The sequence below is a fragment of the Martes martes genome, assembly GCF_963455335.1.
Source record: "Martes martes genome assembly, chromosome: 3".
NCBI lineage: Eukaryota > Metazoa > Chordata > Mammalia > Carnivora > Mustelidae > Martes > Martes martes.
Window position 1 is genome coordinate 68,728,368 of NC_137890.1, and position 23,299 is coordinate 68,751,666.

Sequence of the window (23,299 nt, forward strand, 5' to 3'; positions counted from 1 at the left end):
TTGCAAGGGGCTAAGGGTAGATTGCTCCAAAATAGGCCACTTTGGCATGAACATTGAGTTAAAAGCAACCAAAACCCAACAGAATCAGGAAAAGCTCCTTAACTTCCCCTCAGCTGCCTAAAAAGAATTTAGATAAAGGACCTACTCCAGGAAAAGTGTGATCACCATAAATAACTACATTATGATATAAACTAGGGGTGGTAAACAAAGAAGAATTTAGCAAAGTCTATTTGTTAAACTTCCTCTCTATATCCCATTATGCCTGTGTGGCCCAGCAAACATTTTTTTACCAAATATTTACTCTTTTTCATCTTCCTATGAATTGCATTTCTTCTTTGAGGTCCCAGACTCATATCCTCTTCTCCTTCGTTCAGAATGATGTATGTACCTCATTTTGCCTGTCTTTGGAATTTCGTGTGTGTGTGTGTGTGTGTGTGTGTGTGTGTGTGTATTCCCCATCATATGAAACTAAATTTGATTTTCATCTGTTGATCTGTCTCTTGTCAACTTGATTCTTAGTCCAGATAGAAAGACCTGAAGGCATAAGATATTCCTCCCCAGCACAAGCATAATGTTTAAAAATAAAATGGAGAGGTCTAGAAATTAAGAAAATGTTGATATTGCTTCTTAACCTCAAACAGAAAAAAAATGAGAAGGACTTTCAGCAAAGACGGCTCATTAAAACAATCTTGTACTGGGACCAAATTAAAGATTTGTCATCAGATCTACTTTGAAGATCTCTGGATAAATGAAAGTAATTCAGGGAAAACATAAAATTAAGGTGTAGTGTCCAGTAAGTCTTTTAAATTGGTTAAGATGGCTCAGTGAAAAGAGCCTAGAGTTTTTCCACATGTGCCTGACAGTCGCAGGTAGCTATAATTCACTCAAGGAGAGGCTGGCCTAGTAGCTCATGAGGGAAGAAAGTAAAGAAGTGTAGTTGATTTGAAAACTAAGATCTAAGCCTTGAAGACTGTATGTGTGGCCATTGGTATGTAGAACTGCCTGGAATTGAACAGATAAGAATCTAAGATTTTGAGAGAATCATAAAGCACAAGAATCATATAAGCTTTGACTTTGACTTTTTGAAACTAAAAATGGCCCTTAGGCCCTCAAACTTCAATGGGAAGGGAGTGGGCTGAGAAAATGCTATAGTACCCAAAGAAGGCATTTCTAGCACTACTCAAGAAGGATAATGGGATAGAAAAAGTCTTGCAGAGGAAAGAGCCAAGGGCTACAGAACACAATAGACTGATGAACCCTTCTCAGGGAATAGCACCTAGGCCTTAATTACACGCAACCTTCTCTATTCCCATGTCTGAGAATTGTTGCAATGTTTACCCAGGGGGATTTCAGTCTTACAGTGTACTAGGGATGAATGTGTATCTTTATTCTCCCTCCATCTTAATGCTATTGTGGCTATTCTGACCATGTTATATTGTTACATATTGGGTTTGTGGGAGAGATATAACTTACTTAATTAGTTTATAGGACTGTGTAATAAGAAGAGATATGCCGGGACCAACGTGACCAAAGGCCTCACTCAGAGACCCTAGACTTGGAATGGGATATAGTTAGTTGGTTGAACTCTGGGCTATCATCATTTAAGGAAAGGTAAATACTTGGCATGTGAGAAGGAAATTAAACTCACTATGTGTTGTGTGGATAGAATTAGGTAGTCATCAGGGCTGTCCACCAGATATTTCTAGCTCTCCTTCAGGCACATGGTAGGGGAGCAATATTTTGCCCTCTTAAAATTGAATGTGGCATTTGACCTGTCTTAGTCAATGAAATTTTGTCAGAAGTGCTACAAGTGATTTCTAGCCAGAAGGGTTTTTTTTTTTTTTAATTAACTTATAATGTATTATTAGCCCCAGGGGTACAGGTCTGTGAATTGCCAGGTTTACACACTTCACAGCACTCACCATAGCACATACCTTTCCCAATGTCCATAACCCCACCACCCTATCCCTCCCCCCTCCCCCCAGCAACTCTCAGTTTGTTTTGTGAGATTAAGAGTCTCTTATGGTTTGTCTCCCTCCCGATCCCATCTTGTTTCATTTATTCTTTTCCTATCCCCCAACCCCCCCACGTTGCCTCTCCACTTCCTCATATCAGGGAGATCATATGATAATTGTCTTTCTCTGATTGACTTATTTCACTAAGGATAATACCCTCTAGTTCCATCTACGTCATTGCAAATTCTAGCTAGAAGTTTTAAGAGCCAATACGCCATTGTGTCCTCTTTATTTCTGTTTTGACAACGGGGCTCCAGAGGAAGGCCAATTCAGCAGCTTGGGTCCCAGAGTGAGAATGATGTGAAGCAGAGCTCAAAGCTTACCTGTGGAAGATACTTGGTATGAAGAAGTTTTTGCTTTATTAAGCCGATGAGGTTGAAGGATTGTTTTTCAACCCAGCCTAAGTATCCTGTTGAGATTGATCTATTAACAATGGTATAAGGATCTTCATAATTTCATCCCTGCCTACTTCTCAAGCCATAACCCCAATCCTTCTCTGATACACATATTACTCCATCAACACCAGTACACTTCAACTTTTAAAATAAGATCACTATATAGAAAAGAGCATGGATTGGAGAAAACTAACCAGAGAATCATAGTCAAACTTATAGATATTGACAACTCCTCACAAATACACAGAAGGGAGTTTTGAGAGTAAGAACATAAAAGGTTGAGGATAAGCCAAAGTATTTAAAAGCTGAGTGGAGGAAGCCACTGAAAGCTAGGAGAGAGGCAGAAGACAGCCTATCAAAAAGTTCCGCAGAAATCAAGGGGAAAACATCTCAAGGCTGAAAAAGTCTATAACATCAAGACTGACAAAAAGATGACATGGGATGAAGATTAAGAAGAAGCAATTGGAAAAAAAAAAAGAAGAAGAAGAAGAAGCAATTGGATTGGACAATTAACAAGGCTGTGCTGTCTTCAAGAAGAGTTTCAGTGGAGAAAAGGATCAAAAAAAAAAAAAAAAAAAAAAAAAGGACTGAGAAGACCTGGAGATGGAATGGGAAGAGGGAGGGAAAATTCATGGAGGACAGGTCTAAGCTTGCAGCTGGTAGCCACTGTCTCATTCTTTCCAGAAAGTAAGTTATCCTCTCATGTTGCTTTTCCCCCAAGTTCCAGAGACCCAATCCAAGAAATCATACTGGGCCCAACCCAAGTGTGTAATGAATAATCTTGGTGCTAAATCTCTCTAAGAAGCAGTGTGGACTTAAAATCTCAGCTATTCCAAGTCTGAGAGTGTGCAGGCCTAAATCCCTCCCCAAGGAGATAAGTCTCTCCAAGCAGCTCTCAGTGTGGTAGAAGGAGCCAACATTGATTATGCTTCTTAGATCTGGCATTCCATTTAATCCTCATGACAGCTCTACAAGATGTGCATTAAAGTCTCCTTTGGGTGAGTAAGAAAACCAAATCTCAGAGTGTTTAGATGGTAACTCAAGGTCAAGTTGTTGTAGGCAGCAAGGTCACAATACCTTCCTGACTCCACAGACCAGGCCTATGTCATACTTCTCAATTTGGGGTGGTCACCACTGGGATACATGACCCCACACCATGATATAGAGGAACAAATAAGGTTCAACATGACACATTTTTAAAAAAATAATAAATCTATTTATGCAGTTCAATTTATATAAGAGCAGTGTAAGTTACACAAGTTTTTAAGATAAAACCTGAGATACCCCATTATCCCTAGACACTGGCTTATGTGTTTGTTTGCCAGGATGAGAAATACTGTATGTCCATACCATCTAGAAAGACCTAGGCTTATAGACAAATTTCTAAAACGAGAATCACAGTGAATCAGTGGTGACAGAAACTAGAGCCCATGTCACTGCATTACATCCTTCTGCAATGCCAGGCTTCCAAGTGCACACAAGGCAACCAACTGGTCAGCTGGAAAGATTACGGAGATATGGGGCCATCCCATTTTCTGGCCTGGAAAAAATACCAAAAAACTAAGCTTTTCTCCATATTTCCTCTCCACTCCCCCCACACCAAAAGGATTTTGGCCAACTGAAACATAAACATTATCAGTATAAATAAGCCAATATCTCCTAATATCTGATTTATTCATTTCACTTCACACACATATTTAAAAGCATATATTGATATTTAGCAATATTGCATCAGTCTGGTCTTGCAATACTCAAAACGACTTTATTCAAATGTCTCATACGCACCTGCCTATATTGCTCTCACCCTCATTGGATTCACTTTTCAGATTCTAACAGTTTTCCAGAGCCCATCATCTGTCTTACAATCTAAATTGACTGGAAGACAGTTATTCTTTTTTATTTTCTTATTTTATTTTCTTTATTCATTTGAGAGAGACAGAGACAGAGAGAGCACAAGCAGGGAGAGAGGCAGAGGGAGAGGGAGAAGAAGACTCCCTGCTGAGCTGGGAGCTGGACTTGGGGACTTGGGGCTGGATCCCAGGACCTGGAGATCATGACCTGAGCTGAAGGCAGGTGCTTAGCCACATGAGCCACCCAGGTGCCCAGAGAGTTATTTTTAATTTGTGTAGACGTCTTCAATGAAAATCTCATCCCAAGCCACAAGTACCCGTCATGTATTTTTTTCAGGAACTTTTTTTTATTTGTCTTAAAGATATTTATTTGCAAATATCCACTGTATTGCTCTCAAAATGACCTTTTATCTTTAAATCTCCCTTAGAGCCAAAACTTAAAATTAACTTGGTCATACAAACAAAGGTATAACTAAAGCTCTGTCAAAATTTTGTGTTTTTTTTTAATCAATTCTCAAAAAACTTTCAAAATTAGCATTCCTTAAGGTGTTTTCAAGCAAGTGAGTTTTTCCCAAATATGTCTTTTTTATTCAAAATAAAGTAATTGAGGGAGTACCTTGTAATGTGAAACTCCCTCTTCCTTGAGTGATAATTGTTTAAGGGAAAAGAAAAACTCACCATGTAGTCAAATGGTAACTATTTATGCCAGTGCAAAAACCTGCTTCTAGAACCCAAGAGTCTAAAAGGGAGTCATTCATTAAATATTAACAACTCCAAAGTAGGTTATACCTTGATAGCATAAAAAAATCAGCCATAGAATAATAATAAATTTATCTTTCTCTTGCCTCAATTTCCCCCTCTCCTTTCTTGCCCATATTTAATTTCTATTCTTAATTCAATTCCAGAGCAACTGATATCACTTACTGAGCCTACTGCAAAGCCCCAAATGCACTGTGATTTTGTAATTTGGGTTCACGTCAACATAGCCTTTCTCTAAGGTAATGGCTCACAAATAAGGGAAAATCTATTTTCATGTGACTAAAAACCAAACTGAGATCAACAAACTGAGAGCCCCTCGAGCCTATCACTTAAAAAATCTAATAAAAGTACATTCAGGGGTCTTCATTAAAAGCTGACTTTCTTTGAGTGATATTTACTTAATGATATTATCTGACATTCCCTGAGGTGATGTTTTCCTAAAATACCTCTGAGTAGTTCTTCCAATGCCTAATAAAAACGTTATTCTATGCTGCTCACTTCCATGTTTGTATTTCCAGCCCTGATTTTCAACCAGGCTCTACTCCGATCAACTCCTTGAGAACCACAAACCCTAGGACATCCCACTACCTCCTGAAACTCAATGTGCACAATAATGAATTCATTTTATTCTTTGTGTAGAGGGTTTTCTAAAGGATATCTTTGCATCACCTCACCTTGGGAAAGAGCAAATAAATTACACTTAATACATTTTGACTTAGAGTATATAAGTCCGGGTAAATTAATTGCTTTGTAGTGATCAGAAAGAACTGGTCGTAAAATAGTTCCAGTTCTTTTTATTATGAAATTTTGTGTGCCACAGCAAGATTTTAAGAGTTGAGTTACTAATAATTACCCACTTATTTTTCTGACCACATGTATCCAGTGAGACTTAAATCTTTCCTTCTGCAGCTTTAATACCCCTGAGTAAGCACTGCTGTGTGTTTATACTTGCATGCTGGTGGGCATATGTGTACCTTTGTGTGTTTCTGCATGTGTATGTTTGCATGTGTGTGTATCTTGCATTTGTAAGTACATGCCTGTGTGTGTGTGCACTATGCAAAGATTCAACCCAGCTCATGGTAGAACCATAAGCACGTCTCCATCCTCTTCAACTATAGCTCTGCCTTTCCATCAGTCAACCATCAACCCCTTCTGTTCAAAGGAAGAATATCCTGAATTAAATTCATCCCATCTTGGAATCAGAAGGCAACAGTACGGCAAACAGACTGTGGGACCCAATTTTTCTCTGTCTACCACCTTTAAATGAAAGCAAAGATACAGACCCTTTGCCTTATATATAAACATAAGACTTTCTCCCCACATCTTTAAAACTATACTTAGTATAGATGCCTTGGATGCATACAATGCTTTTAAAAAGTGCTAAAAACGTATTTTAATGTCAGGTTACCAAAATGACACACACAAAAAAGAAGAAAAATAAATTCTTAAGTGCATAAGCATAGGGTATTTATACATTCAGGAGAAAAAAAATTCAACATATTTTTTAAAACCAATTATCTAAAAACATCATTGTGAGAAAATGAGCTAATAAAGATGTGGAAGAAAGAAGTCACTTTTTGTTTTTATTTTATTTAAATACCTCTTGTTTAGGGAGCTTGATCTGGTCAACCCATAGGGGTTGGTTGGAGAGGATAAGCTGCTTTCCCATTCCTATATGCAACTTTGGGTCATCAGCCTTCTTCATCCTTAAACAAGGCAGTCCCAACTACACTCTACAGTTCTTTCACAATGTCTTCCTCTCCATCCCCATAGCTACCGCTTCAGTCCAGACCCAGCTCCTGAGACTCTAATGATCCCAACTCCCTCCTTACTGATCGCCCTGACCCCAGTTTCTTTACCTAAATCCATCTTGCCCGTGGCACTAGATTAACCTTCCTAAAGGCTGCATTTCCTTATTCCACACTGGGGCCAACTCACTGGTTATCAACAAATAAATGTGGGCCACTGATTAGGGAGGGGATGAAAAGAACGTTTCTGAGTCCCTAGGCTAACAGACAAGGATATCTTCATGGGGTAAAGCAAATCAATGTCTCAGCCTCTCTAGCCTTGCCCATCAGTTGGCAATCTCCAGAAACATACTCACTTTGCAGAGGCCTTGTGGTATATTTCCATCTTTGTGCATGTCTTGCCTTCCTAAAAATATGATGAACTTCCAAAAGATAGGGGCCATGCGTTAAGCTGTGAGTATACCCTCTGCAGTGGCCTGGGGGGTATGTGACTGGGCTGCATGCCAGTGCCACCTCTCTCTGTGACCTCTGCCACCTTTACAAGTCATGTGATTTTTTTTTTTTGAGCTTTATTCCTTGTATGTAAATGAGTTCAAGAATACCTGCCGCAGCCTAGTTTCAATCATTAAATTTGCCAATTGAGCTAACATGCTTCCTGCGGTACCTGCACACAGTAGGTATTGAATAAACTGTAGTAAGTGATTTTTTGCTGAGTGGAATGCAGCTGCAGCAGCTGAAAACCTGCGAAGAAGTGTGCCGCGAGCATTCACTGCTCTGAAATCCTGCCTGCGAGACAAAGAAGCAAGTGCTACCAACAACAAAGGCCCTAAAACCCATTGCCATGGCCAGAATTTAATCCGATATTTGGGTTTGGGATGACAAGGCTTGTAAGCAAAGCAGCTGGTTTTCAGAAAACCCACAGCCTCTCCATAGAGGTCCCCGGCTCCCGGAGATAGCTCGACAGAAAAGGAGCTATTTGTGTAAATCTCTGTGCCTCTATTCCAAAGCACTGAAATGAGTTTATCTTGAAATGCATCTTAATCTCCTCACCCTGTTCTCTCCGCGCATACACCGGGTATTACTCTTCATCTCCCCCAGAGAAAAGCTGCAAGCCCGGCACCTCATCATAAGCCATCACTGTGCCCAGAAAGTAAGGGGAAGTTTCAGTCTCTCCCCATTTTTTAAAAGGTCATTAAAAAAAGAAACGTTATTGTTTCTCTGTTACCACTAGATGGTACTAGCCAGCTGCTTGTCATCTCTCTTACGTTGTTTTTTTGTTTATTGACTAATAACATGCTTTTTAGAAGTGAGACTTCGGGAGACCTTGGTCAGTCATCGGAAAGTCACTAAGGTGCCATTTCTTAGATGTGTCAGCACTTCCCCTTGGCCTTCATTTATATAAAGTCCTTCTTTGCCCTATCCTGGATAATGGAAATATTTAGTAATCATACAGATGATTCATGCCACATTTGCCCCTGTGTTTGAGACCTTAGGAAGCCCTGGGAGAGATGTGGGACACAATGACTTTGAATTGAAGGCAGCCAGAGTGAAAATTGGATTTTCCATTACTCTCAGGAGTCCTGTCCTGCTGCCTCTTTATTTAGGATACCTTAGTCCCCTTGTCTCAGACTCCCAGCACATCCCCAATGCCTTAGATTTTACACACAGAAAATTGGAACTTCCTTCTCTTTTCTGGATGGGAAAGACAGCAGTAGGGTAAGTCATGGGAGAGACTGGGAGAGACCGGAAAGTAGGACCCTGACACCTGACCTTCTTCCCCAAGCTATTTTAAGAGAATTAAGGGGCACCCCCATCCCTACGCCAACCATTTTTTTAAAAGCTTAGATGTTGCTAAAGTCCAGCCTCATCTGGGATGGATGGATTGTAGGAAGTGGGGAAAAGGGTCCAGGTGCTTGATATTTTATTTTATATTTAGGCTATGAGAATTAACCAGGAACCAATGAGGGGAGAGGTGTGTGTGCGTGCTATGCTAATCCAAGATTAGTTAGGAGTAATCATTTGGAGATAGGTATCCATCACATAACCTCAGCACGTGACATAGAAAATTGCTCAGTCTTTCTGAGCCTCAGTTTCCCCACGTGGAGAAAAATTTATTTTTTGGTAAGATCACTAGAGGAACAGAGAAAAATAAAGTTTATAAAGCTCCTGGCATTTAGCAGGGCTTCCCCAAACATTCCTCTCTCCTGAAATAGCTATAATGGCCAGTAGTCCCCAACTACCACCCAAGCCTCTCCCTAGGCTAGAGACTGAGTTCCCAGGAACTGGTCCCTAGTCACGGAAATTAATGTAAGATGTAGGAAAACCTCAAATGCCAAATCTTTGCTCTCACTTTTCATAACAGTAGCAGTGGCTTCCACACCTCCTGCTTATATGCCCCATTTGTCTCGAGAAGGGGTGCCTTCAAATCTCAGGAGAGGTTACCATCTGTGAGACAGCTGCATATTTCTATCCATTTTCATAAAGAAGTATTTCATTTCCTTAAACAGGATTTTTCTTTTGAAAAGAGAAACAATTTTGCTTCATTGTTTTTCTCCCAGAAATATTTCCTAAAGGCCAGTGAGACAAAGCAAGGGGACAATATGAAATGATAGTGTAATCTTTCCTATCTCAGTTGAACGCAAGTATAGTAAAATTAGTAGGTTGTACGATATAAATAATTGCCTCAGGAACACAGGATGACATTAAGCTAACATAGAATATTTGTCTCTGGATATAGAGAACAATAGATTTAAAAAGCAATAATTTGAACTAACTACAACACTTTCTAACTACATGGGGAAAGGACCATCAAAGTTTTACTTCTTTCAGTAAAAGTTATTCAACAGAAAGTTTTTACCATCCAGCAAGTACGTAGTTGGAGCGAGCAGAGTCTCGTGTTAAAGCAAGAATTAAGGCATCTTCTGGTTATCTTTAAAAATGGTAGGCAGCTCAAAGTTAGCCCCAGAGGAGTACAAAAATGAAAGAAAACTAAGTTTGGGGAAGCCTATATGGGCAGAAAGAACAAAGACTAACATCTGTCATATGATAATTTCTGATTTATGCTTTCAAAGGACCCAAATTTTTTAGAATGTTTAACTTAAAAACTTCAAAGTTAGAATGAAAACTTTGGTGTGTTTGGTAATGGACAACTCCAGCATCATACTGGGAATGGTTCCAAAAGCCATTTGTGTGAAAGACAGCTTGGATCAATTAGTGACGGCTGGATGCTGCAGGTGAGAAGGACTGGTTCAGGATCTCTCCAGTATACTCCTAGTACTTCATGCACAGAACTATCAGGACATTTACACATCATTTGATAATCGTCTGTTTATATGATAGACCTTCTTCTTTGCAGCCCCAGCACCTGACAAAGAATCAATGAATCCATTTGTAAAGCCAAAAATAATTACTCCTTGATTCTGAGAGAATGATGGAGTAGGAAGCATCAGAAATCTGTCTTCCAACCCAGACAACAACTGCACTGGCAGAATCTTTCGGATGTAGCTATTTTGCAATCTCAGAGTCTACTGAGAGCTTGCAACAACCAGGGGAAATCTTGGTCAGTAAGTTGAGGCTTGGGAGGTAAATTGTGGTTAATTTCAGCCAATTTTAGCTCTTAGCACACTAGCAACTATCTATCCATCACTCCCTAGGCACATGTGTCCCTGGGGCAGTTTGCACATAGCTTATGAGAGCCAGCGGGAGAAAAAAGACCTTGTCCTCCAATTATTGGAGATCTGTGCTCTGATCATTGACTGCTGCTTCTGATCTAAGGGCTGCTTCTGACCTGAAGGCAGGCAGCCATTGCTGTTGTACCGTCCTCTTTGTTGAAATCCCCTCCCTCTCTGGCTGAAGTGACTTTCAGGGGGTTTTAAGGAAAAACTTGATTGAGTTTCCGGACAAAGAGATTATGGGGATTATTTGCACTATTCTTTTGTATAACTTTTCTGTAAGTTTGGAATCATTTCAAAAGAAAAAATTTACCATTGCAAAAATACATACATACATACGTACATACAAACATACATACATTAAGTAAATAAGTAAACAAATGCTCTTGCCTTATTTGGGTTTCCCAAAAGCAGAGCAAGAGAGGCACATGGGTGGCTCAGTTGGTTAAGTGTCTGCCTTTGGCTCAGGTCATGATCTCTAGGTGCTGGGATCCAGCCCCTCCTCAGGCTCCTAGCTCAGCAGGGAGTCTGCTTCTCCCTTTTCCTCTCCCCAGGCTTGTGCTTTCTCTGTCTCTCTGTCTCTCAAATGAATAAATAAAATCTTTTTTAAAAAAAGAAATCAGAGCAAGAGACAATGTCTTGGGAAGTGATGACAGGATGCTGGATTTGGGGGGAAAGAGAAGCTGAGTGAGACGGTGAAGAAGGAAGAGCCAATATGATGATGTTTCTTCATGTAGGTGTTGCTGGAGACAATCTGGGCTTGACTGCACATTTTTATCAATCTTTATAAAGAAGCACTGCAATTCTCAGCAGAAACCTTGTTGTCTAGGAGAGAGTGGAATGATATATTAAAAGTGCTGGAAAAAAACCCTGCCAACCAAGAATACTTTACTCAAGAAAGCTGTCTTTCAGAAACAGAGCAGTGGTAAAGACTTTTTCAAACAAACAGAAGCTGAGGGACTTCAGTACCACTAAGCCTGCCTTACAAGAATTACAGAAAGGAGTTCTTTAAGGTGAAATGAAAAGATGTCAATTCATAACATGAAAACATAAAAATATTCAGGGCTCTGATAAAGGTAAGTATACAGTCAAATTCAGTATACTCTAATTCTGTACTATGGTAATGTATTAACCACATAAGTCTAGTCATATACTAAAAGACAAGAGTATTAAAAATAACTATAGTTACAATCCTTTGTTAATGAATACACAATATACGAGAAGTAAGTTGTGACATCAAAATTATGAAAAGAGGGGAGTAAAAGAGTAAAGTTTTTATATGAGATTGAAGTTACTATCAGGATAAAATAGACTTGTGTCTTTAAGATGTTTTATATAAGCCACATGGTAAGCCCAATTCAACAATCTATAGTAGACGCATAAAAGATAAAAAGAAGGAAATCAAGACATATCATTTTAGAAGTCATCAGCTCACAAAGGAGGACAGCAAGAGAGGAAGGAAAGAAAAAGGGAATTACAAAAAAACAGAAAATAATAAGATGACTTTAGTAAGTCCTTAACTATTAATAATTCTTCTGAATGTAAATGGATTTATCCTTTAATCAAAAGCCATGAAGTGGTTAAATGAATAAAATAATAAGATTCAACTATACACAGCTTGCAAGAGACTTACTTCAGCTTTAAGGATACACATATGCTCAATGTGAAGGGATGCCAAAAGATATTCCATACGAGTGCAAATCAAAAGAGAATATGGGTAACTATATCTATACTAGACAAAAAGACTTTAATACAAAAATTGTAACATGAGATAAAGACTATATACATGTCTCATATATATGAGATAAAGAAGACATATACATAAACTACATTATCACATATAAAATAATAAAAACATAAAAGGATCAATTCATCAAAAGGGTATAATAACCATAAATATATATGCACCCAACATTAGAGGTCCTAAATATACCAAGCAAATACTAACAGATTGGAAGGGAGAAAAGACAACTACAATCATAATAGTACAGTACTTCAGTACCCCACTTTCAATAGCAGATAGATCATACAGACAGAAAATCAATAAGGTAACATTGGGCTTGAACTATACTTTAGACCAAATTATCCTAACAGAATGTATGAAACATTCTATGTGATAGCAGCAGAATACACATTCTTCTCAAGAGCATATGAAACTTTCTCCAGGATAGATTATATGTTAGCTCGCAAAGCAAGCATCATTCACAGTATTTATTTATTATTTATTTATGAATTTATTTACTTATCATTTATTTATTTATTATTTTATTTGTTTGACTGAGAGATAGACAGAGCCAGAGAGCACAAGAGGAGGAAAAGGCAGAGGGAGAGGGAGAAGCATGCTCTGCACTGAAAAGGGAGCCCAATGTGGAGCTCAATCCCAGGACCCTGGGATCATGACCTGAGCCAAAGGCAGATACTTAAACATCTGAGTCACCCGGGTGCCTCTCATTCACACTATTTAAATCATGGAGGAAACCCAAATATCTATGAATGAATGAATGAATGAATAAGCAATGGAATATTGTTCAGTTTTTAAAAAGAAATTTTGAAATATGGTATAACATGGATAAAGAAACACTGAAGATATTACGGTAAGTGATATAAGCCAGTCACAAAAAGACAAATACTGTATGATTTCACTTATATGAAGTACATAGAGTAGCCAAAATGATAGAGATGGAAAGTAGAATGGTGGTATCAAAGGGCTTGAAAGGGAGGAAATGGAAAATTTTGCTGAATGGATAAACAGAGTTTTAGTTTCGTAAGATGAAAAGAGTTCTAGAGATGGATGGTGGTCATTATTATGCAACGGTATGAAAGTACTTAATACCACTGAATTATACACTTAAAATGATTAAGATAGTAAATTTTATACATACTGTACTGTGATAAAAATATTAGAAAAAATTAAATGTATGCCTCTTGGGTTCCTTTCACAATCTTCTTTCCCCTCCTTCCTTCCTTTTTTTTTTTTTTGTTTTCCCCCTTCCATTCCTGATGCCTGGTAACAACTGAACTGATTTCTGCCCTTACACTTCCTTTTTCTAGAAAACGATATACAGATAGAATCACATGGTAGGCAGTGGGCTTCTGTGCCTGGCTTCTTTCACTTAACATTACACTGTAGGGCCTCAATTTGTTACTGCATGCATCAATGTTGATCCTTTTTATTATTGTGTGGTGTGTTGTATGGATGTACCACAATCTGTATACTATTTTCCAGTGGGTAGACATTTGGTTGGTACCCAGTTTGGGGTTTTACGAATGTATCTGATGTTAACATTTACATACAGATCTCTGTGTGTGAGCTACTTATAATTTTTCATTTTTTAAAGTTACTTTTTCTAACTTCTTACCATTCCAAATAGGAAAATATTAGCAGGGTCCTGTAAGTCACTGAAAGGTAGGAGGTATCAGGAATTGATGAGGGCCAGTTCAAGTGGTTTTAACTGGATATGTCATTCTAAAATCTTCCCTTTATCCCCATTCTGCTTTGGTATTCCATTCAGTTTCAAATGTGGTTTTCTGATCTGACTCACATCTTAATTCCAGGCACTTGTTAGAAATTACATTGGTTGCAAAATGGCAGGAAGAAAAGATCAAATCTCTTTTGGATTTAAATTTGGAATGAAATGGGACTTTTGTTTAAATTCAATAGAAGCAGTTAACAAAGGAATAGAGACCTTAAAGATGTTTCATTAAAATTACCCATAATGCTACTCTGAGTGATTCATGGTTTTGAGCATTTAAATGAGTCATATTCACCCAAAAGCCTAAACTAATTTCTATTCTAAATGAGGTTCTTAGGGAAATTCTATTAACCATTTAAGCACCATGCAAATTCTCCCCAGCTCAGGTTCTACCTCCTTCATGAAGGAGGCTCCTTCCTCAATCAATTTTCCCTTCTCTGATTCTCTAAATTCCTTTTGACAATACACTATTCATTTGCTCTCTTATATAAGGTATGCATCCTTATTTAATTCAGTGTGCATGGGGATGCCAGGGTGGCTCAGTTGGTTAAGTGGCTACCTTTGGCTCAGATCATGATCCCAGGGTCCTGAGATTAAGTCCTGCATCAGGCTCCTTGCTCAGTGGGGAGCCTGAGCTCCCTCTCTGCCTCTCTGCCTGCCACTCTCTTTTCTCTCTGCCTGCCACTGCCCCTACTTGTGATCTCTCTTCCTCTCTCTCTCCCTGACAAATAAATAAATAAAATCCTTTTTAAAAAATTCAGTGTGTATGTGTATGTGTGTGTGTGTGTGTGTTTATGTGTGATTTATATTAGAAGATTTAATCTTGGAGGAGCCCAAAAAGGATTTGGGGAGAAGAGCTCTTTTCTTTCCATCTGGCATCAGCCATCAGCTCCAAGGTAAGCCAAGATGGGTGCTTACAAGTACATCCAGGAGCTATGGAGGAAAAAGCAGTCTTATGTAATGTGTTTTGTTTTCAGGGTGCACCACTGGTGGTACTGCTAGCTCTCTGAGCTCCACAGGGCCTCCTGACCCCACTCAATCCACCAAAATACATCCACCCAATAAAGTGCATAGACTGTGGTATAAGGCCAACCAAGGTTATGCCATATATCAGATTCGTGTGTGACGTGGTAGCAACAATCGCCCAGATCCTAAGGGTGCTACCTATGCCAAGCCTGTCCATCACGGTGTTAACCAGCTAAAGTTTGCCCAAAGCCTTCAGTTTGTTGCAGATGAGAGAGCTGGACACCACCCTGGGCTATGAGAGTCTTGAACACTTACTGGGTTGGCAAAGATTCCACATATAAATTCTTCGAGGTTATCCTCCTTGATCCATTCTATAAAGCTATCAGAAGAAATCCTGACACCCAGTGGATCACCTAACCAGTCCATAAGCACAGGGAGATCTGAGGGTTGGCATCAGCAGGCTCAAGAGCCGTAGCCGTGGAAAGGGTCACAAGTTTTACCACACTATTGGCTGTTCTTGCCTTCCAACGTGGAGAAGACACAATACTCTCCAGGTCCACCATTGCTGCTGAAATAAGTAATGCTTGTAAAATTCTTACCTAATAAACAATTTAGGACATTCAAAGAAGAAAAAAAAGAATTAATCTCCAAAAGGTCAGGGATCACAGTCAGAGAACATTAGAGCAAAAAGAATCTTATTCCTGATTAAACAATTATGAAGCTGTTTCCATGTGTTGAGTGTCTTCTATGTGCCATGAATTATGCTGGCCAATTTATTTATATTTCATCATTTAATTTAATCTATCCTTATAGCAACTTCATATTAAGGTGGCATAAACAGCAATAAAAAGATGAAATTTCTAATCAGACAGAATTAGATTCTAATTTCACCTCTGTTCCCTCCTACCTGTGTGATATTAAGTGTCTTAACCTCTTAAATCTTTTGTGTTTGTTAAGTGTTAACAAGAGTACAATACCTCTATCATAACCTAAAAGGACAAATAAATATAATGTATGTGAGATGTCTAATACCTAGTAAACTCTCAAAAGTAAGAATTATATTGCTTACTTTATCTAGATGATGAAATTGCAGTTCAGAGTGGTGAATTCACTTAAGATCACATATAAGTGGCCGAGCCAAATTATGAGCTAAGACAGCCACTTCATACCTTATCTTATGAACACCCATTTATTTTTTCTTTTTAATTTTTAAAGATTTTATTTATTCATTTGATAAAGAAAGAGAGAGAACAAGTAAGGTGGGGGCAGAGGCAGAAGCAGGTTCCCCTCTGAGCAAGGAGCCTAATGCAGGGTTTGATCCCAGGACCCTGGGATCATGACCTGAGCTGAAAGCAGACACTTAACCAACTGAGCCATCCAGGCACCTCTAAATGCTTATTTCTTACACTTCTTTACTCATCTCTGTAGCACTTGTTACACCTAAGTACTTAAATAAGCTGTACTTGTAGTAGATTAGTTTAAGGCAGAGATATTAATGTCAGTAACTAGAAAAGGCTCTTTCTGTGCACCTTGCTATCTAAATAAAATTGGTTAAGCTTTCAATTCCATCCCCTAAGGAAGTTCAAACGGCACTGAGATTTCCAAGAAGTCCTAGAAGATCCACATTCTCTTGGACTCCTCCGCTCCTGGGTCTCCCTTCTGTGTTATCTTGATCTCATACCTGAGATAGTTTTATCTGACTAAAGGCAAAATCTTCTGAGAGGTTGTCATACCTCCCTTCTCCCAAGGACAGCTTCACTCCCAGTAAGGAGATGACCACTCACACTGGGATAGAGAGACCACATGAACAAATATTATCTCAAACTGTCATATCTTCCATTTATTCTCCTAAAAGCCCATTTATCTTTCCTAAAGCCCATTTGTTTTTCCACAGAAGCCCTTTCTCCCTGCTCCCTTTCCACTATGAAGTTGCCATACAAACCCCTATCTCTAGCTGTTTTGGTGAACCTCTTCATCTGAATGCTCCCCCACACAAAATAACTTTTCTCCTGTTAATTTGTCTACTTTCAGTTAATTTGTAATTGCCATCCATCCTTACCACTGAAATTAAGTTGGCAGATGGAAAATTTTCCCTCCCAATTAAAGTTGCATATATCTCATAGATGTATAGGGAGTAGACTTTCTTAAGATCTGAGAAGTAAGAAGGAACAGCTGAGTTTCAATTATTGTCTTTGTTATGAGGCCATGCATCCTAAGTGCAGACACCTAAGTGCAGACTTTTCCAGTCAAAGTCATCAAGGAGTCCAGCAGACAAGGTTCTCCCTTTTAATAAACACCTTCCTTCAAAAAGTAGCTGTGCCTGTAACTAATGCTTTCTATTAAATGTATGTACAGTTGTCTGTGTACTCGTGGGCATATGCTGCATCCTGTTTCACTGGGGTCTTACTGTTCTCTGCTCCTCATGGCATACAAAGTAATCTCCTTGAGGGACTAAAAGGGCTGCTTGATTTTCATATGGTTTGATCACTTTGGGGATGAATTGTATGCTATAGGAATATTTCCATATTTAAGAATTTGTGAAGAATTTTCTAATATCTTTCTCCCAAGAACTTTTTATCTTTCTCACCAGAATATAAACTCCTTGAGATCAAGTGACTGGTCAATTTTCTTCATTCCTGTATTCCTCCTAGTATATAAAACTCAGCTTCTAGAACATAATAGGTATTTAACAAGTATCTGTTGAATGAGTGATTGAATGGCCTTTCATCACCATTTCTACTGCCATGGTCTCTCTCTCACAGTCCTTTATCTGGGCTGTTGCATCAACTTCTCATCTCCTTAGGAACAGGTTTCACCCCTTCCATCTATTGTCAACATCAGTATTTCCTTCCATATACAGCAAACCTATTTATTCTACTCCCTTCTTGAAAGACTTCTATTCACTTCCTATTGTCAGGGATGGGGGAGTCGAAACCCTAGGTAGTCCACAAGGACTTCTGTGATCTAGACCCAGCCTGCCCCTTGAGGTTCTGGTTGAGTCACTATTCCCCCAACATGATGCCCAGGGACCCCATGGTTAAGTGAGTCAGCATCTCACCATCTGATAAATAAATAGACTAAAAGTCAAAGCGGTTAATATGCCTCAAGTCACAGAGATTCCATTCTTTACACGTTATTATTTGTCCTTAATGCTCCCTTTTGTTCTTACATTTAAACCTCTCCTCTCTACAAAACCCCAACCCTTCCTTTGAACCTCAGCTTCTTTCAGAATATTCCACATCTTCCAACAATCTCCACCCAGTTTTAGGTCCTAACCTCCTGGAATTTTAACTTCTTCTATCTAGACATCTGGAATGTCTGGAAAGAGCAGCTCTGGCCAGGACTGGATTCCATACCAGGCAGAACATGACCCAGCCTAAGAAGCTCTTGATTTGAATCTCCCTGATGGCTAATGATGATGAACATTCTCATGTGTCTGTTAGCCATTTGTATGTCTTCTTTGGAGAAGTGTCTGTTCATGTCTTCTGCCCATTTTTTGACGTGATTATCTGTTTTTTGAGTGAGTTTGAGGAGTTCTTTATAGATCTTGGATATCGTGCTGAGTGAAATAAGTCAAGCAGAGAGAGTCAATTACCATATGGTTTCAATTACTGTGGAACATAAGGACTATCATGGAGAATATTGGGAGAAGGAGAGAAGGGAGTTGGGGGAAATCAGAGAGGGAGATGAACCGTGAGAGACTGGACTCTCAGAAACAAACTGAGGGTTTTGGAGGGGAGGGGGGTCGGGTAGTGGGGGGTTGGGTGAGCCTGGTGGTGGGTATTAAGGAGGGCACGTATTGCATGAAGCACTGGGTGTAGTGCATAAACAATGAATCTTGGAACACTGAAAAAAATAAAATAAAGTTTAAAAAAAATTTTTTTAAAAAGAAGCTCTTGACTTGGAGCTTCTCATGGTGTAAAGCCAGTCGGCTTTCTCACTGAATTAATTTTATTGAATCAAGTCCAACCCAATTATTAATTTACAATGAGCAATACAAGTAACCTGGCTCTTAATGGTACACTTTTAGCCTGAAAGAGTTAATAGGGCTTGCAGATTAACCACAAGGGAGCTTCTGATCCTGTTCTTTAAGACACTAGGGATTCCAGCAAGTGTTTGGAGCTACAAATAAATTAGTTTCCTGCTAAGTAAGCCATCTGGGATTGTCCCCAGAAAGCTTCTAAAAGTCAGAAAATTCTCATGATGAAAGAACCTCTGCATTTCTAACACCAGCTGCCAAGATCTCACCAGGTGATCTCCAAGGGTAGCCCCAAATAATGCACACCACAATTTGACAAGCATCTGTGTCAGGAGAACAATCAACTTTTTCTAAAACAACCGTTTTTTTTCTTGATGCTTCCCTAAAATTGGTTGGTTAACTGTGGCCTCTTATATATCTGTACATCTTATATATACCTAAAATATCAGGAAAATATATTAATTTACTTGACCCAAATACCTGATCATTCTTTTTCTTTTTCTTTTTTTTTAAGATTTTTAAAATTTATTTGAGAGAGAGAGAGAGAGAACACAAGTAGGCAGAAAGGCAGGCAGAGGGAGAGGAAGAAGCAAGCTCCCCAATGAGCAGGGAGCCTGATATGGGGCTCAATCCCAGGATGATGAGACCATGATCTGAACCCAAGGCAGATGCTTAACCAACTGAGCTACCCAGGTGCCCCTACCTGATGATTCTCAATTGTTTAATTCCACTTGCCACCATTTGTGTCCAGAAGAATAGCATGTGTTTCTTTTGGTATAGCAAAATGCAAACAAAGTCCCTAAAATTCTAGATATTTGGTAGAAGAGCAATCTTATCTTTTCTGTATTATTTAACACAGATTTTTAGCTTCAGTTTGATCATCTGTATTAGAATAAACATTTGGATTTTTCTGGATTTCCACTCATAGACTAAATTCCTATAACTAAAGGACTACCAAGACTACCAAGAATCATTGGAACCATCCAGATTATTTCAGGGAAAAAAAAAAAGTTTATGTCTAAATGACATAAAATAATTATTTTATTCTTGAATTTCTCTGTAGTGATAGAAATGCGATAATATCCTATTCATGCACTATTTCCTGAAGAAATAATAAAACATTATTTCAGACTTTAGGAAAAAACTTCCTTTACCTATGTTGTGGGGAAACATCATCTGTAGTTGGTTCTTTGGGTGGCAAAGCATATGTGCAGTAATTCCAAGTCATTTTAACTTCTGCAGATGTCACTGAGGAGAGATGTTCATAGTACTCACTGAGAATTTCATTGGTGTTTTGTGTGAAAATTTCTTATGCCATCACACATCTTAGGAGACCACTGTTCATAGACTGTGTCAGAGACATTTTACCGAAGAAATAGAATTTTAACTTCTTAAAATTGTGAAGAGCTTCATTTTCTAAGACTTCTTCCAGGAATATAAAATATCTGGTTGGTAAGCTTTAAAATCCTGTCAAATCATGTATCTGGTATCATAAAAATCTTTTCTTTGCTACATTCAAGCAGTAACACTTATGACTTCTCAAATAAATGATGTGGTAGAAAATGGTTTCATGGGAGTTTCCAAATGACTGACAAGTTTTAAGGTTGCAGGCTAGATGATATCTCTTGCTATTGAGGTTTTTTTCACAAAGAGGAGAAAATTCCACAGAAGAATTCTAATAAGAAATTGAGTCTCAGCCCTTGAACTTCTTAAGGAGTGAGTCTAATGATTGGAGGAGATATGTGGATACCAGTCTGTCAATGCACAAGTGATTTGATTGTATATATCCTTGAGTACATTTTTCCTCCCATATGTGTGTGTGTGTGTGTGTGTGAGTGTGCATGTGCTTGGGGATGATGTACTTAAATTGGATGAAGGTGTATAGCAAAGGAATATAGTTTTATTACCTCATCTTTAAATTTGATCTTATCTTCTCTGCATTATCTGCATGCTGATTTTCAGTATGTAGCTAATATAATATTTTAAAAGGATGGTATTGTAAGAGTTGTACTAACTTTTCCAAAGTGATTTCAGCATTTTAAACCAGCCTTTTTCAACTGAGATTCTGTGATAGAATCAAATCCTACAAAACATTTAAATGACTATATTCTTCACTCCAAGGACGGTACTTAGCTAGTGCCATTTTATTATTTTTTTTTAAGATTTATTTATTTATTTGAGAGAGAGAGAGAGAGAGCATGAACAGGGGAAGGAACAGTGGAGGAAAGAGAGACCCCTCAAGCAGACTTCCCACTGAGCGTGGAGCATAACATGAGGCTCAATTCCAGGATCCTAAGATCAAAACCTGAGCCAAAATCAAAGGTCGGCCACTTAACCAACTGAGCCATCCAGGCACCCCTATCTAGTACCATTTTAGATGCACAGAAAGAAGTCAATTCATTACATACAATGAATACCTCAGGGTATATATGTGTATATGTGTATTTATACATGCATTTTATATATTTATTAATGTGTAATGTATATAATTAGATAAAGTTCTGTAATACATTAAAAGCATAAATTATAATTTTGTTATATATAAATAAAATCCTACCCACAAAATTCAGAGAATGGGTATGATAGCAGAAAAGTTAGACTCAGGCTGTCTAATACATTGCAATAAAAATGCAATATTTAAAAAAAAATGTTTACATCTATTTTGTTTCCATAATTTTTACTTCTATAACACGTTGTAATCTTAGCCCATTTCATAGAGCCAGAAACTGAGTCTCAGGGGGGTATTGTAATGGTCTCCAAAGAAAGCTCCTCCTGGTATTCTGGACTGAGACTCTTTTCAACTAATAGATTGTGGCAGAAATAAGGCTGTGTGTCTTGTGAGATTAAGTAGGAAGAAGTCTTACAGCTTTATCCTTAATCTCTTGGAAATTAAAGAGCTACTTGGAACCCCAGCATTGGTATGAAGATTATTTTAATTTTAAGCCTAAGACATTTGAGATTCAATAGATGCAAAAAGAAGCCTTCTCTGAGTGTTCGTTACCTAACTAAAAACAACTTCTGGGAAATGAGGCTGCCATAAATTCCCTCTTTAGAGTGAATCTATTGCCAAGAGGAAGAACTAGCATAAACCTACCATTGATTCCTTCTCAAGGAGTTTTATGGCCCTGAAGAAGACCAAAAGACCACTCATACCTGTATAGACAAACACTATCACAAGCTTTCTTATCTGGCATTTATTCTTCTAAAATCTCATTTGTTTTTCCTAAAGAAAAGTTTCTTTTCTTTTTTTTTAGCAACTTTTAAAAAAAGATTTTATTTATTTATTTGAGAGAGAGAGAGTAAGAGCATGAACTGGGGGGAGGAATAGAAGGGGAGGGAGAAGCAGACTCCCCGCTGAGCAGGGAGCCCAAAATGGGGCTTGATCCCAGGACTCCGGGATCATGACCTGAGCCAAAGGCAGACACTTAGCTGACTGGCCATCAGGTGTGCCAGAAACTTATTCGTTCTTTATGAGCATCTTCCTGTCCCTTTTCTTTACTAAGTTGTATATATAAGCCTCCAACTTTACTCATTGAATCAACCAGCTACTTCTCTTTTTGGCTGCTGTATATGTAAACCTTTTTGTCCCATTAATCTGCCTTTTTTCTTTTCTTTCAGTTTAATTTACAGGCCTCTGGACAATGAACCTAGGAGGAGAGAGGAAAAGTATTTTCTTCCCAATAAAACACTACCTCTTAGAGCCTGAGCCTCCAAAGCAGAAGTCCAACTGTCCTGAAACTACCCTTCTATGAGGAAGTCTGACCAGGTGTGGAGAGAATAATGCCAGCTCATAGATACCAGGCTTGTGAGTGGAACAGTTTCAGGCCCTCCAGACCAGAGAAGCCACCAGCCAATACTACAATGATTCCACATGGAGAAAAATCACCCAGTGGAAACATACCTGAATTTCTAACCTATTAAATTGTGACACATAATAAGATGATTATTGTTTTAAGTCACTAGGCTTTGTGTAGTTTGGTATATGGTAGTAGATAACTGTGACACGGAGGTTAAGTGGCATGTTCTAGACTCATAGTTTCTTAGCAGACAAGCCAGAAGAAAGCCAAGATTCCTCACCTGCTGTTCCTGAGCCAGCTTTAACTTTGAGGCACTGAAACAACTCATGGTAAGAGTTCAAAAGCAAGAAGTGCTCACTGCCCCCAGGACCCCTGGGCACCATCTCAGTGATTAATTCTCCTCTGTAACATTCTGGTTTTATTGAGCAAAGATAATCATGATGACTATAATCCTATCTACCATTTTATAACTTAGTTTGATTGACTTCAAAAATTTTCCTGTGAAAGTAGCTTGGTAGAGGAAAAAGAAAAAGATTACTGTGATTTGGGGTTGGGACAGATCGAAACTGAAGAGAACACCCAGTTAAATTTGAATTTCAGATAAAGAACAAATACTTTTCTAGTATAAATATGTACTATTCAATAT

The 23,299-nt window shown here is 38.5% G+C and overlaps 1 pseudogene across 1 annotated transcript; it reads left to right on the forward strand.

Moving 5' to 3' along the window:
• The first annotated feature begins 14,817 nt into the window (after positions 1-14,817).
• LOC308340234 (large ribosomal subunit protein eL15-like) lies at positions 14,818-15,449 on the forward strand (annotated as a pseudogene). The gene has a single exon. The product of its transcript is annotated as a large ribosomal subunit protein eL15-like (transcript).
• Positions 15,450-23,299: the final 7,850 nt, after the last annotated feature.